The sequence below is a fragment of the Bos taurus genome, chromosome Y (assembly GCF_002263795.3).
Source record: "Bos taurus isolate L1 Dominette 01449 registration number 42190680 breed Hereford chromosome Y, ARS-UCD2.0, whole genome shotgun sequence".
Lineage (NCBI taxonomy): Eukaryota > Metazoa > Chordata > Mammalia > Artiodactyla > Bovidae > Bos > Bos taurus.
In genome coordinates this window covers 16,806,297-16,823,365 of record NC_082638.1, presented here as the reverse complement: position 1 = coordinate 16,823,365, position 17,069 = coordinate 16,806,297, and the positions used below count along the sequence as shown (strand labels likewise).

At 39.4% G+C, this 17,069-nt stretch overlaps 1 pseudogene; it reads right to left on the bottom strand.

The window, feature by feature from the left end:
• Positions 1 to 5,837: 5,837 nt before the first annotated feature.
• On the bottom strand, positions 5,838 to 7,275 carry LOC132344431 (zinc finger protein 280B-like; annotated as a pseudogene).
• Positions 7,276 to 17,069: the final 9,794 nt, after the last annotated feature.

Below are 17,069 nucleotides of genomic sequence, written 5' to 3'. Positions count from 1 at the left end.
AGATATGTAAACAATTTGTGGGCATGTGTGTACCACCTGGTTTTAAATTATGTCCATAAATCCTTTCCATCAAAGGTGGACCTTATACTCCCCTTCACATGTGGGCTGGATTTAGTGGCTCACTTGTAATGTTAGAATATTGTAGAAATGAAAATGAAGTGTCTGAGACTAGGTCATAAAAGGCACTGCATCCTCCTTTCTCATCCCCTTGGATCACTCTCTCTAGAAGCCAGCCTAGTCATATCTTGAGAACACTCAAGTAGCCCAGTAAAGAAGCCCACATGAAAGAACTGAGGCTTTCTCCCAACAGCCAGCAAGGAAACTGGTTTCAGCAGTGATGTGAGTAAGCCATCTTGGAAGGAAATCCACCAGCCTATGTCAAGCCTTCAGATGTCGGCAACCTCATGAAATCCTGAGCCAGAACAATCAGATGAATTACTCCTGGATTCCCAACTTTCACAGCAGTATGAGATAATATTGTTTTAAGCTGTTAGTTTGGGGTAATTTGTTATGCAGCAGTAGTTCATTAATGCACTGCCAACTTTGGGCAATGTCTTTATCCAGGGGTGCCTGTCCATTTAGTCCAATCGAAGCCAGAATCTGCTATGTCAGTTTCACAAAGATACCCTACCCTTGATGTGACCACCCTCAGTATCAGATCAAATTCCTTATCACTCACCTCAATATTTTATCAGCCTTGCCTAGCCTCAGCAATGATCCTCTTAGTTGAGCCAGAATCCATCCCCACCTTTATGGTCTTAATAAGTTTCCATCCACTGACCCACCTTGTTGTTGTTCAATGCTTTTAAGTCTCCCAATCTCTCTTTGCAACCCCATGGACCCACCCTGTTCCTTAGCTATAAATCCCAGCTGTGTCCCTGTTGGACTCAGACTCAAGTTCAATCTCTCTCCCCTATTATAAGACCTTGCTGTAATACTCTTACCTTGAATAAAGTTTTTCTTACCACCTTTATTAAGTGTTACAAATAATTTTTTTAACATTTCCAAGTTCTGTTACTAGGAATTACTCTCAAAGGAATATTTTTATACCTTTATTTTTTATACTATATTCATTTGAGGGAAAAGATTTCTAGAATTAAAACATTTCACATTTTTACTATACAAACAGAAAATATATTTTAAAAGATATTTATATATCTTTAAAAAAAACCCATATAGTAATCTGAAAAGGATGTATATATAGACATGTCAGTGTATACAAACACATACCCTCAGAGTTGCAAGGAAAACTTAGCTCTCAGTAAACTATAAATTAAAACATTCAGCCTGCAAATAGTGAAATCTTTGGAACTGCCAAAAATCATAGAGAATTAAATTTTAACTAAAAAAATGTATACATAAAAGTATTCGGGATTCAGATAAAATTGATATTTAAATAAAGGTAGGTCAAGTCCTAAATCCTTAAAAAAAAAGAAAAGAAAAGAAATACTCAGTATCATGTAATAACCTATAATGGAAAAGAACCTAAAAAAGAATAGATATGTATCTGTATAACTCAATCAGTCTGATATATATCAGAAACACAACACTGTAAATCAAATATATTTCTATAAAAATCTTTAAAGAAAGCTTTAAAAATACAAGGTTATAAAAATCCTAAATAAAGTAGAAGCTATACATGAATTGAAACAAAAATAGAAAACAACAAAAAATAAACTTCTTGGGATAATAAAACAAGAGCTGCTACTTGGAAAAAGTAAATCAAAAACATTGATACAACTCATGGAGAAAAGATAGCACCTAGTTTTTCACATGTGTAAAACATAAAATTTCTAATTTCAAGTGGGAAAACATCCACACAAATTTTCATATGAAATATCGAGAATTCCAATTTTGTTTGCAAAGTTTGTGCTGTCATTTTTCCAGGTGAAATATGGGGGAAGAGAAAGTTAAGTCCAATACAAGAAGTGAGAAATGGAATGAGATTCTGAGAGGATAATATTCAACCCTGAGTGAAATTACTTTTGTTTCAGGAAAAGTACAGTCAAGCAAAAACCTGGGGAAAGAAAGGGAGGAAGGAAGGAAAGGAAGGAAGAGAGATGGCGGAAGAAAGGAAGAAAAAGAAAGGAGGGAGAAAAAAAGAAAAGTAAATGTCTCAACAGATGTTGTACACAATATAATAAAACAATTATCTTTAAAATCTAAAAATGGAAATAGAAATTTATTAAGCCATGTACTCATTGCATTTGATGGTACTAAGAACCAGACAACCCGCTGACACATCATGTTTAGTGTCCTGGCCAACACAATAAGATTAGTTAAAAAAAACTAAAAACATGCCATGCTATTTGTAAAAAGACAAACAGCAGAAATAATTTTTTTAAAAACATTTTATTTCTATAAATACTAATTTTACTTGCAAATTTTTGGCAACATTAATAAAATAATAAATTTTATCTGACAGAACAAGCAAAATAGACAAGGAAATTCACAAAGGGCAATAACAAAGAGTAAACTTGACAGATACTCAATATATTTGTAAAAAAAAACAAAGTGACATTGCCTTAAAAAAATATAGAGGTATCAATAGGAAAACAGAGAAAGCTCCTGAAAGAACTCAACTCACTATTAAATATCTTTTATTTGCGGGTACAGAAACTGACTCAAGTTAATTCTAAGAAGAAAAGCCCTGCTGTTATTATCTCTTCTGTATGTGTGTGTGTATGTGTGTGTGTGAAAATCTAGGAAATTTAGCCTGGAGAGGGAAGAAGAGGATAGGGACTTAAAGTACCTTTAAGGAGGAGGAGGAAAGGGAGGGGGTTGGAGATTTCATTCTGTGATTTGGACAGCATTGGTGAAGCTCAAACAAGGGAGGTAGCAACCCATGCAGGGTGATGGGAAAAGCATTTCCAGAAGAACAGCAGTTGCAAAGTCTTTGGATTGGGAAGAAATGGAATTTGCTTGAGGAAAAGCAAGGCCAGTGTTGTCAAAAACAGTGCACCAGTGAGGAAAACAGTAGAGTAGAATGATAGAGAATGGAAGAGAGGAGGTAGTCAGGGTCCATATCACTGGAACCTTTTGCAGTTCAGTTCAGTCCAGTTGCTCAGTCGTGTCCAACTCTTTGCAACCCCATGAATTGCAGCACATCACGCCTCCCTGTCCATCACCAACTCCCGGAGTTCACCCAAACTCATGTCCATCAAGTCGGTGATGCTATCCAGCTATCTCATCCTCTGTCATCTCCTCCTCCTGCCCCTAATTCCTCCCAGCAGTAGTTGGCAATAAATAACGACTTGCACTCTTTAGGAGCATATTTCAGAGCAAATAACAGTAACAATGTTGATAACACTAAGGAAAAATAAAAACACATAACTAAAACATTTCATATTTTTACCATAGAAATAGAATAAAGGTAATAAGTATGCAAAAGTCAGCACATTTAATTATACATAGAAGTTTTCACCTGAGACCAGAACACACACACACACACACACTCTTTCTACAACTAAAGTGGTTTAAGTTGACACTTAGTGCTTTGACCTAAGCAAACTAATTGGAGGGCCCAGTAAAATATTCAAAGTGCAAATCAATCAATCAAGCATTGAGTAAATAAATACAATAGAATATACACTCAGGAAATTACCTAAAATGTAGACAATAGACTCATCTTAGTCATCTGTAGTACTTTCCTCTTCAGTTCTGAGAGGGATGCTCACTCCTTGGTGATTATCACTTTCCAGCATTTTGTGAAACCTGAGAGAATTTAAATAAATTGAGGAAGGGGGAAAAAAAGAGTGGGGAGAGATAAAGAGGAGGAGAAAGGAAGAGGAAATGGAGAGATTTCTCCTGACATAGGTCTACAGCCAGGATCTCAGGTTCCTTGAATGGTGCACAGAGATTGCTAGTTCTCTGAAGTAAAGAAGGGATGACATTAAAACATGCCTAAGGAGACTCAACTCCAGGAACCCCAGAGGCAGTCAAGTGTGCTGATGTTCAGGAACCAATACTTAGAGGGTACTCTGCAGGTCTGTCAATGGGCCTTTGGAGACCGCAAGAAAAAAGGTTTCCACAAGTACAATCACAGATTAGATAGTTGGGTAGATAAGAGGAAGGAGAACAACTCTATGAACTGATAATTACTGAAATAAATGAGATAATTCTTGCACATCAGACTGTGTCAAGTAAGACAGAAACTCAGTATGAGTTTGATAAAATGGGAAATTACACATACAAAGAATTAACTGTTAACTGTAATACATTCGTGTCCAAGGCAACATAAGATACAACACTGAAATCTTCACATGTTCAACTAGGGTAAGACACAAGTAACTGAAAAAGGTAAGGAAAAGTTCTATAAAGGGTTTAATCACCTGGACCATTTTTATCCATCACATTTACTATTTTGGACACCTCCATTGTAGCTTAAGGGTAAGACAACTAACTTTAGCCCAATTCATAAACTGAATAGATTCCCTGTGTTTCAGCCTTTTCAGCTAAGGCTATGGGTCCAGGTCAAATCAAACTGGACGTCAAGGCTTTTTTCCTTAGAATCTTAAATTACTTTTTCTTGGAATCTTAACTTGCCTTACTACTGAGACTGAGACAGACATGGCTACTTCACTCTGACTAAAGGCCAGCCAAATGGGAAAGGGGATGGAATGAATCAAAATCCCCTTTTGATCATTCAACAGGAGGTCCACAGGTACCAGGCCTCATTCTATTAACTATCTCTGCTTCTCCAGCTGCAATCAATGATACACAGGGCCTGTTTGATGCTTGCAAGGGCCCCTCACCAAACACAGGCATTTTTATAGCTGGCATCCTTGAGATGTCCCTGGGCTAGGTAAAGACACTCTGAGACAGTGTTCCTTCTGCTGTGGCTCCATGCCTGGAGAGACTGTGTGCCTCTTTCTCAACTGGGACAAGAAGCCACAGCTCTCTGCTGACTAAATCCTGTGTCTGCTCCAAACTCATATCACAGCTTCTCCATCAACACCACACCAGGCTTTCAGAGCCAGATTATCTTAGATCAGCGTAACAGAGGTACTTTGGAGAGTTCAGCAGCACATGGGACCATACCATAACAAAGCCATTCCAATCTGTCTGTATAGTTAATACTGAGATCTTCAAGGCATGAAAACAGTTGAAAATTATGTTGATAAAACACTCTACAGATTATATGTATAGGAGAGCTTCCAAACTTAAAAATAACTTGAAATAACAAAATAGGTTGTTACTTTTCCTCTCTTCCCCTCTCTCATTCTCTCTCTCTCATACACATACTCGCACACATACTTTTTACGTATTAAGTCAATTATATGAAAAATAGGTAATATATTTTTAAATAACATCTTAACATTCAGATCAAACAAAACTGTACTTCATGAATTTTAAAAAAACACATAAATTACCCATTGGTTTCACTATATTTGATACTATTGAATAATGCTCTAATTTGGATTTTTTGTTTTTAACAGGGTTTTTAACTTTGAGTGAAATACTTGCTTCAGACTTACTGAGAGTAGAATTAATGGGGTTTTTTTTGAACTCCTACTTTTAGATTTGGGGGATGATGATTCAGAATCAGATGTGTTCACAGTAATGGATGCTACTTCCACCAATCCTGGATGAAGAGGTTCCAGTGATACCTGAATAACAACTTTTGTTTAAGGAGGTAATCCTTCTAGCTGCTTAGGCTTCTCAAATATTTGATGACCCTGGGTCTTGTGCTCCATTTTCTCTTTGAAAGTGAAAAACTGTAGCCGACATTTGGAACACTGGTGAAAACTCTTTACCCAGTGCCTTCTATAATGACACATGTATGGTATTGTAGTTTTAAAAACTTTGAGACAAACAGGCAAAGCAAATTCTTAGTGTTACCATGGTATGCTCTGAAATGTGCATCCACATGTGCGAAGACTCATGATCTGTAACTGCAAACATGGCATACATAGGGCATTTCACCAGACTTATGATTGTGTTTCATGTGCTGTAAGAAACCTGATCTGTCTTAAGGGACAACTCATAGATTTTACAGACTGCGGTGGGCTCCTAAGAAGTATGGACACTTTCAATGTGACACTGCAGCTGGAAGGGAGCAGGAAACTGGCAGTAGCAGTGCTGGCAGGTGGTGTGGTTTTTCCAGCTGTCACCTCTCTGCCTTTCAAGTTCCAAGTGGTGCTTCATAAATGACATTTTTTTAGAAATTTCAAGCAGCTGAGGCATTTAAAGGCCATGTGAGTCTTTGGTTCTGGCTGCCCATTTCCTATGCTGTCCATAGTAAAAGTCACCAAGTAACACAATCAGATTTCCTTCTGTGGGATCAACAATCTTGTTTTGACTTGCTAAACTTGGAAAGTCAGTTTTTGTCAATCCACTTCCCCCTAAAGGACTTACAGGCTTGCAATGAACATTGTCCTTTGGAAAAGCTGTTGGACCTGGTTCTCCATTCTGAACATGGCTTATTGAGGTATGAACACTGTCTAATATGCTTTGCTCAGCAGTCACTGTATGAAAAATCCAGAGCTAAAGAATGTTCCCCTATAATTCCAACACTGAGTTTAGGCCTTTTGGTATGTGTGCTATTTGTTTCAGAAGGGTAAAGTCGCTTTGATACACGAGGACTTTTATTCATATCTCCTGCAGAAACTGCTATTTCTACTGGATGCTGCAATGAACTTGTGAAGGTAATCAAAGGAGAACATAACTCTGAAAATCTATTAGGCACTATTTGTAGCAAAATATTTTTATAATCAGCTTCAGACAAAGGTTCAATAATAATAGGACTATCTGTTGATCTTGATTCAGAATCAGAAACTGGCAAGACAGTCCGTGCTGCCTATGTAGAAGTCACATGACTAAAAGGCTGTAATTTGTGAGCATTATCTTTCCTGAAGTGACCATACCTTTTTCTCCTTGAACATGAACCTGGGATAACTCTGCTCAATATGTTTGAAATGACTGGTTTTTTTTTTTGTTTTTGTTTTTAATTTTTGGCTGCCTGGCAGCCTGCTCTCCTTTCCAGTGAGGGCTGAACACAGGAGGATCCACCCTTCCTCAGGGGAGCACTTTGACTCCTACACCTGCCCCATAAGACACTTCCTCAAATACCAGAACTACAGCTACCTTCTGAAATGACTGGTTTTGAATATGAGGTCATCCCAACAAAGATCACATAGCATCTTCATTTACACATTCCACTCCAACAAAGATCAGTTCAGCATCTTCATCATCTACTTGTTTGGTTTCTCCCATGCTTTTCTGTGGTTCTGGCTCTTGTTCTTCTTCACATAACATACATGGTGCTTCCACATTTTAAATATTTTTTTATTTTTGTAGAGTGTGGGCACAAGTCTCAGTGCTTTCTTTAAATAACCTGCCACTTAAGTATAAACATACTACATATTAATTAAGTACCGAAAAATGTGCTATTTTATTGTCTCCAAAACTCTAGGGTAGTTATAAACACACTTATCTTACAGGTAAAGACACTGAGCATCAAAGAGACTAAATGACAGCTGAAAAACCTATGACTATAAGTCTACATGACTCTAGAATCATAGCTTTGTCCCATGTTGATTTTAATCTCTTCTGTTTACAAAAAAGAAACAAAAATCCCAACACCATTGATCATTAGGTGAAATCACATGTAAAGGATAAGTATTTTTACAAAAGCACTATTGTACAGTGTTTAGAAACGTGGACTTCGGAGTCAAAGAAGATTGAGCTGGAATTCTAAGTTAGCAACACACCAACTGCATCTTCTAGGGTAAATTTATAACTTTTATATGTGTTTCTGTATCTTAAAGACAAAAATCCTTATTTATTAGACTTAAGGTTAACAGCTCTTTTTAAAAAGCATCAGCAAACATAAATACAGTATACTAACGCATATATATGGAATTTAGAAAGATGGTAACAATAACCCGGTGTACGAGACAGCAAAAGAGACACTGATGTATACAACAGTCTTATGGACTCTGTGGGAGAGGGAGAGGGTGGGAAGATTTGGGAGAGTGGCATTGAAACACGTAAAATATCTTGTAGGAAACGAGTTGCCAGTCCAGGTTCGATGCACGATGCTGGATGCTTGGGGCTGGTGCACTGGGACGGCCCAGAGGGATGGTATGGGGAGGGAGGAGGGAGGAGGGTTCGGAATGGGGAACACATGTATACCTGTGGCGGATTCATTTTGATATTTGGCAAAACTAATACAATTATGTAAAGTTTAAAAATAAAATAAAATTAGAAAAAAAAAGTAAATAAATAAAAAGCATCAGCTATTCAATGGCATCTTGTTTTGTAGTAAAATTGGAAGAAAACATCTTAAATGCACATTACAACTGATTCACACATACTAATTTCATAAATGTTAATATAGAAAATAGGTAGAAAATTCAAAGTACAAAGTATCTTTACATAATTAACAAGCATCATAATTCAATGTCAAGCACTTAACACAAGCCTAGCAAACTGACAATGAACTCTCTTGATAATCTCACCTAATTACACACTGATATACTTAAATGTCTCCCTCTAATCCTGACTAAACTTAAAGCCAACAATGCTTCATTCTTCACTCCACACGTCTCTTCCCCACATAGCAGGCAAAGTGATGCCACTATTTCTCTAATACCAGTATCACACAAAGACGTCACAGACACACACCCCCAATATCCCTTATGAATATAGAGGCAAGAGTCCTCAACAAACTACTGGCAAACAAAATCTAACAATATATAAAATAGATTATATGCCATGATCACATGGGATTTATGGAGGTATGCAAAGTTGGTTCTTTATATGAAAGTCAATCAACATTATGCCATTTTAATAGAATAAAGGACAAAAAACACATCTGATTTCAGAAAAAGCATTGCTCTGAATCTAGCAACTTTTCATAAGAGGGGTTAAAAAAAACTTAATAACTAAGAACAGAAGAGAACTTTCTCAATCAAAGGGTACCTGTAAAAGACCCACAGCTAACATCACACTTAATAATGAAGAACTGAAAGCTTTCCCTCTAAGATTGGGAACAACACAAGGCTGTCTATTCCGCACTTTGGCTCAATATTATACTGGCAGTTCTATAACCAAGGCAATCAGGTAAGAAAAAGGAGTTGCTGTTGTTTTTGGAGGAATCAACCTTCCTGAGTTCAGGCTCTACTACAAAGCCACAGTTATCAAGACAGTATGGTACTGGCACAAAGACAGAAATATTGATCAATGGAATAAAATAGAAAGCCCAGAGATAAATCCATGCACATATGGACACCTTATCTTTGACCAAGGAGGCAAGAATATACAATGGATTAAAGACAATCTCTTTAACAAGTGGTGCTGGGAAATCTGGTCAACCACTTGTAAAAGAATGAAACTGGACCACTTTCTAACACCATACACAAAAATAAACTCAAAATGGATTAAAGATCTAAATGTAAGACCAGAAACTATAAAACTCCTAGAGGAGAACATAGGCAAAACACTCTCCGACATACATCACAGCAGGATCCTCTATGACCCACCTCCCAGAATATTGGAAATAAAAGCAAAAATAAACAAATGGGACCTAATTAACCTTAAAAGCTTCTGCACATCAAAGGAAACTATTAGCAAGGTGAAAAGACAGCCTTCAGAATGGGAGAAAATAATAGCAAATGAAGCAACCGACAAACAACTAATCTCAAAAATATACAAGCAACTCCTACAGCTCAACTCCAGAAAAATAAATGACCCAATCAAAAAATGGGCCAAAGAACTAAATAGACATTTCTCCAAAGAATACATATAGATGGCTAACAAACACATGAAAAGATGCTCAACATCACTCATTATCAGAGAAATGCAAATCAAAACCACTATGAGGTACCATTTCACACCAGTCAGAATGGCTGTGATCCAAAAGTCTACAAATAATAAATGCTGGAAAGGGTGTGGAGAAAAGGGAACCCTCTTACACTGTTGGTGGGAATGCAAACTAGTACAGCCACTATGGAGAACAGTGTGGAGATTCCTTAAAAAACTGGAAATAGAACTGCCTTATGATCCAGCAACCCCACTGCTGGGCATACACACTGAGGAAACCAGAAGGGAAAGAGACACGTGTACCCCAATGTTCACTGCAGCACTGTTTATAATAGCCAAGACATGGAAGCAACCTAGATGTCCATCAGCAGATGAATGGATAAGAAAGCTGTGGTACATATACACAATGGAGTATTACTCAGCCATTAAAAACAATACATTTGAATCAGTTTTAATGAGGTGGATGAAACTGGAGCCTATTATACAGAGTGAAGTAAGCCAGAAGGAAAAACATAAATACAGTATACTAACACATATATATGGAATTTAGAAAGATGGTAACAATAACCCAGTGTACGAGACAGCAAAAGAGACACTGATGTATAGAACAGTCTTATGGACTCTGTGGGAGAGGGAGAGGGTGGGAAGATTTGGGAGAATGGCAATGAAACATGTGAAATATCATGTAGGAAACAAGTTGCCAGTCCAGGGTCGATGCACGATGCTGGATGCTTGGGGCTGGTGCACTGGGACGGCCCAGAGGGATGGTATGGGGAGGGAGGAGGGAGGAGGGTTCGGGATGGGGAACACATGTATACCTGTGGTGGATTCATTTTGATATTTGGCAAAAGTAATACAATTATGTAAAGTTTAAAAATAAAATAAAATTAGAAAAAAAAAACAAAAACAGCATTCAGGACAGAAACGAAAACGTCAAAGTATATTAGAGATAACATACTTTTGTATAGAGAAAATCCTGAAGAAACCACATGTATTACAACTAATAAAAATCTTGCAGAATACAAGATAAATATTTAAAAAATCAATCACATTTCTATACAGTGGCAACAAATGTTCTGAAAATGAAGTTAAGCAAAAACTTCAATCTACACTAGCATTAAAAAGAATACTTCAGTTCACTTGTTGCTCAGTCGTGTCCAGTCAGAAAGAGAGAGAAAAATATCATATGGTATCACTTACATGTGGAATCTAAAATATGACACAAACAAACTTATCTAGGAAACAGAAACAGACTTACAGACGTAGAGAGCAGACTATGTGATTACCAAGAGGGGAAGGGTGGGCGAGTCATAGATTGGGAGCTGTTGATTAGAAGATGCAAACTATAATATTAATATATAGAATAGATAAACAAGATCCTACTGTATAGCACAAAAACTATCATATCTTGTGATAAACAATAATGGAAAAGGATATGAAAAAAATTGTGCACGCATGTGTGTGTGTATACATACGAAAGAAAGGAAAGGTAAAGGGAAGGAAAGGAAAGGACAACTGTTGGCAAGCACGTACAGAAACTGGATCCTTGTGTGTTATGGGTAGCTTTTAAAATGGTGAAACTGCTACAGAAAACATTATAAAGTCTCCTCGAAAAATTAAAAATAGAACTAACACATGATTCAGCAATTCCACTACTGGATATAAATTCCAAAGAAGTTAACATGGGGTCTTGAGGTATGTGCACAGCCATGCTCAAAGCAGCACTAATCACAACAACTAAGAGGTGGAAGCATCTAACTGTCCATCAAATGTGATATATACATACAATGAAAGGTTATTTAGCCATATAAAGGAAATTCTGCCACATGCTACAACATGCATGATCCTTTAAGACATCAAGCTAAATGAAATAAGCCAGTCATAAAAAAGTAAAATACTGTATGTTTCCACTTATATGAAATATCTAATATAGTCAAGCAATAGAAAGGAAACAAAGAAGAATGATGGATTCCAGGGCCTAGGGAAATGGAAGAAAAGAGGAGTTGTTATTTAATGGGACAGGTGATGGGTATAGAGTTTCAATTTTGCAAGATGAAAAGGTGTAGAGATCTGTATCATAACAATGTGATAAGGAATTCCCTGGCAGTTCAGAGGTTAGGACTCCATGCTTTCTTATCAGGGGCCTGGGTATGATCCTCAACCAGGAAACTATATCATGCAAGCTGCATAGCACAGCTAAAACAATGACAACAACAACAATACAACACTGTGAGTGTGTGTGTGTGTGTGTCAGTCACTCCATCGCATCCGACTCTTTGCATCCCCCAGGCCTGTAGCCCACCAGGCTCCTTTGTCCATGGGATTCTCCAGGCAAGAATACTGGCGTGGGTTGCCATTTCCTTTTCCAAAAAGGCTGATCAAAGTGTGTGAAATACTTAGCATGTAAAAATAGTTATAATGATAAAATTTAAGTTACATGTTTTTTTACAGCAATTAAAAAAAAAAAAAAAACAACTTGTAACAATCAGGACAAGAATTTGAATAGACATTTCACCAAGGATGATATACAAATGACCAACAATCACAAAAAATACTACTTAACATGTTTCAGATCAGATCAGATCAGATCAGTCACTCAGTCGTGTCTGACTCTTTGCAACCCCATGAATCTCAGCACGCCAGGCCTCGCTATCCAACACCAACTCCTGGAGTTCACTGAGACTCACGTCCATCAAGTCAGTGATGCCATCCATCCATCTCATCTTCTGTTGTCCCCTTCTCCTCTTGCCCCCAATCTGTCCCAGCATCAGAGTCTTTTCCAATGATTCAACTCTTCGCATGAGGTGGCCAAAGTACTGGAGTTTCAGCTTTAGCATCATTCCTTCCAAAGAAATCCCAGAGCTGATCTCCTTCAGAATGGACTGGTTGGATCTCCTTGCAGTCTAAGGGACTCTCAAGAGTCTTCTCCAACGGAGAATATAAATCAGTCTCAGTGAGATACTACTTCACACCCATTAGCTTGGCTATAATCAAAAAGAGGAATAACAACAAGTGCTTCAGTGGATATAGAGAAAAGGAATCTTCATATATTGTTGATGCAATTGCTGTAAAATGGTAAAACCACTTTGAAAAGGGTTTTGTAAGTACCTCAAAAATTAAATTAAATAAAAAATTAAATTAATTATATAGAGCCATATGTTCCAGCAATTTATCTCTTTTGTATAATCATAAAAACTGAAAATGTTAAGTCCATGCAAAAACAATGTTCACAGCAACATTACTCACAATAGCCACAAAGAGTACACCATCCAAATATTATTCATTATGTGATGAATGGAAAAATCAACTGTGGTGTATGCTCACAATGGACTACATGTAATCCATATCCCATATTCAGCCATAAAAAAACATGTACTGGTATACATCCATGAAACGGATGAATCTTGAAAATACACAAACTAGGGGTCTTCCCTGGAGATCCAGTGTTAAAGACACTGCACAGGTTCTATCCCTGGGCTGGGAACTAAGATCCTACATGCCACATAGCTAATAAATGAATATTTAAAAAGAAAATATGATATCTGAATAAAGCCAGATACAAAGGTCACACATTGTATACGGGAGAACTGTAGGTAGAAAAGAAGCAGAAAAGAGAAGCATTCTATAATCCAAATGAAACATTTTTTTTTTCGGGGGCGGCGGGGGGCGGGGAATGAACTACTCTGATAAAGGCTGCCAATAAATTAAATTAAATAAAAACATAAAATTGACCACTGAGTTAAACATTTGGAATTCACTAGTGACCTTGACAAGAGTGGATTTAAAGGAAAATTAAAGAATTGGAGATAACAAATTCTATAAACGACTCTGCAGAAGTCTATAATAAGCAAATATGAAATGAAGCAGAAGCAGGATGTGTCACAAAAGCCGGATTTTTCATGAGAGGTGACATTACAGTCAGTCAGTTTGCTGATGGTAACTGTCCTGAGAAACAGAAAACTTAATAGAGGAAAAAGAAGAGACTTGCTAGAGTATCACTGAATAAACAAGAATTGAGTAGATCCAGTATTCTTGCCTGGAAAATCCCATGGATGGAGGAGCCAGGTAGGCTGCAGTCCATGGGGTCTTGAAGAGTCAGACACAACTGAGCGACTTCACTTTCACTTTTCACTTTCATGCATTGGAGAAGGAAATGGCAACTCACTCCAGTGTTCTTGCATAGAGAATCCCAGGGACGGGGGAGCCTGGTGGGCTGCTGTCTATGGGGTCACACAGAGTCGGACATGACTGAAGCGACTTAACAGCAGCAACAGCACACAAGAAGTGTACACAAGCCAAATAATTCACTCACAGTAACAGAAGTGAGATCATATGAAGAAAGGTTGGCATGGTGGATTAATGGGTATAGTATCCAGCCTTCAAGATGACCCCAAGTGAATCACATCTCCTGATATTCCCACCCCTGTATAGTTCTCTCAAACTATCACAGGGTTGACCTGTGAGACTAAGCAAATTCAGAAGTGTAGATGTTTAACTTCTGAAAAAGACTCTGCACTTTATCTTGGGTGCAAGTTCTTTCCTGAATCACTCATTCTGGGAAAAGACAGCAGCCTCCACACCAGCAGCCCCTTGGAGGGGCCCACAGAGGGAGGAATTGAGGTCTCATGAGTACAGCCAAGTGAGAGAGCTTAGATTCAACAAGCCACGTCTTCAGAGGTTGACAAACCAGATAAAACTTGACTACAGCCTCAGCAGAGACCCTGAGGCTAAACTACCCAGCTGGATTCTAGACCAAGAGATGACAAATCTAAGTTCTTTCAAACTATTAAATTTTGAGATAATATGTACAACACAAACATTTCTAGTTATAATATTCACATCATACTTACACATAGAAGAGTTCTCCTATAAATATGGCAAAAATTTAAAAACACAAAACATGCCAGAACACCTAAAAACAGGAGTTGCCTGGTAGTCCAGTGGTTAGGACTCAGCCCTTGCACTGCCAGGATCCTAGGTTCGATCCCTGGTTGGGGAACTAATATCCTATGAAGTCACATGGTGTGACCAAAACAAAACATGGCGACATTGATATGCTGTGAAGTTCAAAGCTGTACCAGCAATAGATAACTATACAACAGAGCTGTAGGCACAAGTTGCTGGGCATACAGCTACCTATGATCTTGTTTACTGGCATGAAATGAACTCAGATGGTCCCAGGCCCCCATCCAGTGGAGTTCAATTACTTAATGAAATAAAGCCCTTAAGGGTACAGAAATGAGCAAGTAATCCCATGCAAACATGTTAAATCACAACACATTTTCTCTGAATGAACCACTATACTCATTTATTCATTTGGCCATGCTGCTTGGTTTGTGGGATCCCAGTTCCCTGACCAGAGATGGAACCCAGACCACTGCAGTAAAAGCCCAGAATCCTAACCACCAGGACACCAGGGAACTCCCACACATTCATTACTTTGATTTTGTAGCTAAAACCTTAGGATATGTGCATTGCCATATTTTAGCCTTACCAAGTGGTAGGAGTCAGCTCTACACAGCTTAAAACCCATGGTGTTCTTACTCTTTATCTTTCAAGATGGCAGGAAAGCAAGCCACCAGCCTCCCTGCCTATTTTTATAGGTGCAACTCAGAGAGCTTCAGAGTGAAACCATGATTGCCCTGAAGTCACCACCCGAAATCATGGTCAGCTAATCCCCAATCAGGAGAACTCTCTCTCAACAGCAGTGTGTCAGCCCATGAATTAAAGGAGAAAAATGGAAGGCAAGAAAGACACAGTAAAGATGTCTGTCACCTTACCTCAGGGGCACACTGAAAACCTGAGCGCTTGAGACTTCCCAGACAGGAGAAGGTCACATCCTGGGGGCGGGCAGAGGGAAAGGTCAGGGTGAGTCACATGTTCCGGATGTTCTATCCTCTAGTCCCTACCTGGTCCTACCCTATGGATGCTGACCAGGCATCTCACACTCAACCAGAGAAAGGGACTTAACTCCTCTTCTCTGAGCTTCTTCTTCCCACCTCCCTTCTCTCAGTAACAAAGTAACAAACACCTCATCTGCCAATCTCCTGAACCAGTGGCCTCAATCTCTGGGCCCCAAGGTACAGGGTCAGCCCTGGAGTCCGAGGAAAGCCAGAGCAAACAGGAAAACGACCACTACTCCGGGGCAGTGAAGAGGCCACTAGATCGATTTTTTCTTTTTCTTTTTTTTTTTGCTGTGCCCGCCTGACTTTACCTGGGTCCAGAACCGGGTCGGGCCGAGTACAAACCCGCCGTGAAGATTTCTGTGTTCGTTTAAACATATTAGGTTCCACAGGAGACCCAAGCCGGGGCCGGGGGCCTGACAGGCCCTTCCCCCAAGCTGGCTCGACCCACCTCAGGGGCAGGAAGGCTGCCTGAGAGCAGAGCCTGCCCAGACTAGAGAGGGGAGAGGGCGAAAGGGGCCTCGGGGCCTGCGGGTCCGGCCACATGCTCCCTCCTGAGGACCTGCCAGCCCTCACAGGCCACCCCACCAAGCAAGGGCCCGCATGTGTGGGGACTCAAGAAACCCTGCCCTTGACCCTCAGGCACCGCTTTGGCCACAGCATGCCCTAGTTCTTACCGGTCCCCGTTGGCTGTGGTGTCGGAACTATCGGCAGCTCACCTGCTCCTATGCAGTCTCTGGGTTAAGCCTGAGGCAAAGATTCCTCCTCCTGCCTGGGGCGCAGATGCAGCTGCCCTTACAGGCACGCCCGCTGCCACCAATGATTGGCTGCCAGGTGTCGGCGCCTGCAATCTGATTGGCTGCGATGCCGAGTTGGGCGCATGCGTGCAAAGTGGCACCTCTGGCGTGAATCGCTGGGGGTGCGGTTAGGCTGAACCTGAATCTCAAGGGTCTTGTTTCTGTCAAGATTGTGCAGCTCACCCGAGGGGGGAAAAATAAAAACAAACAGATTGCACCGTCGCCAGGGCACAGGGCTGAAAGCGGCATCCATGTCTACCAGAGGAGTCCAGTGATGGTGTCCAACACTCACAGATCTCAGCGGTGACCTGCCCCTTGCTTAAGGAACTTGACCATACCACCATACACGTGGATCTTGAAGGCCCTCCTCTTGGATCAATACAGGGCAGCCTGCCCCTGTTTTTGCACAGCATATAGTAATGAGCTGTACTTCTTTAATTTTAGAGACTTCGGCTTTTTAATGGTTTAGGAAATAAGAAAAGAATATTATTTTCAGACGTGAAAATTGTGTGAAATTAAACTTTAAGAGTCCTTAAAGTTGGAAAAGGGACTTGCCATTTTCTTTGGTTATTGTCCATGGATGAAAACTTGATTAATTGCCAAA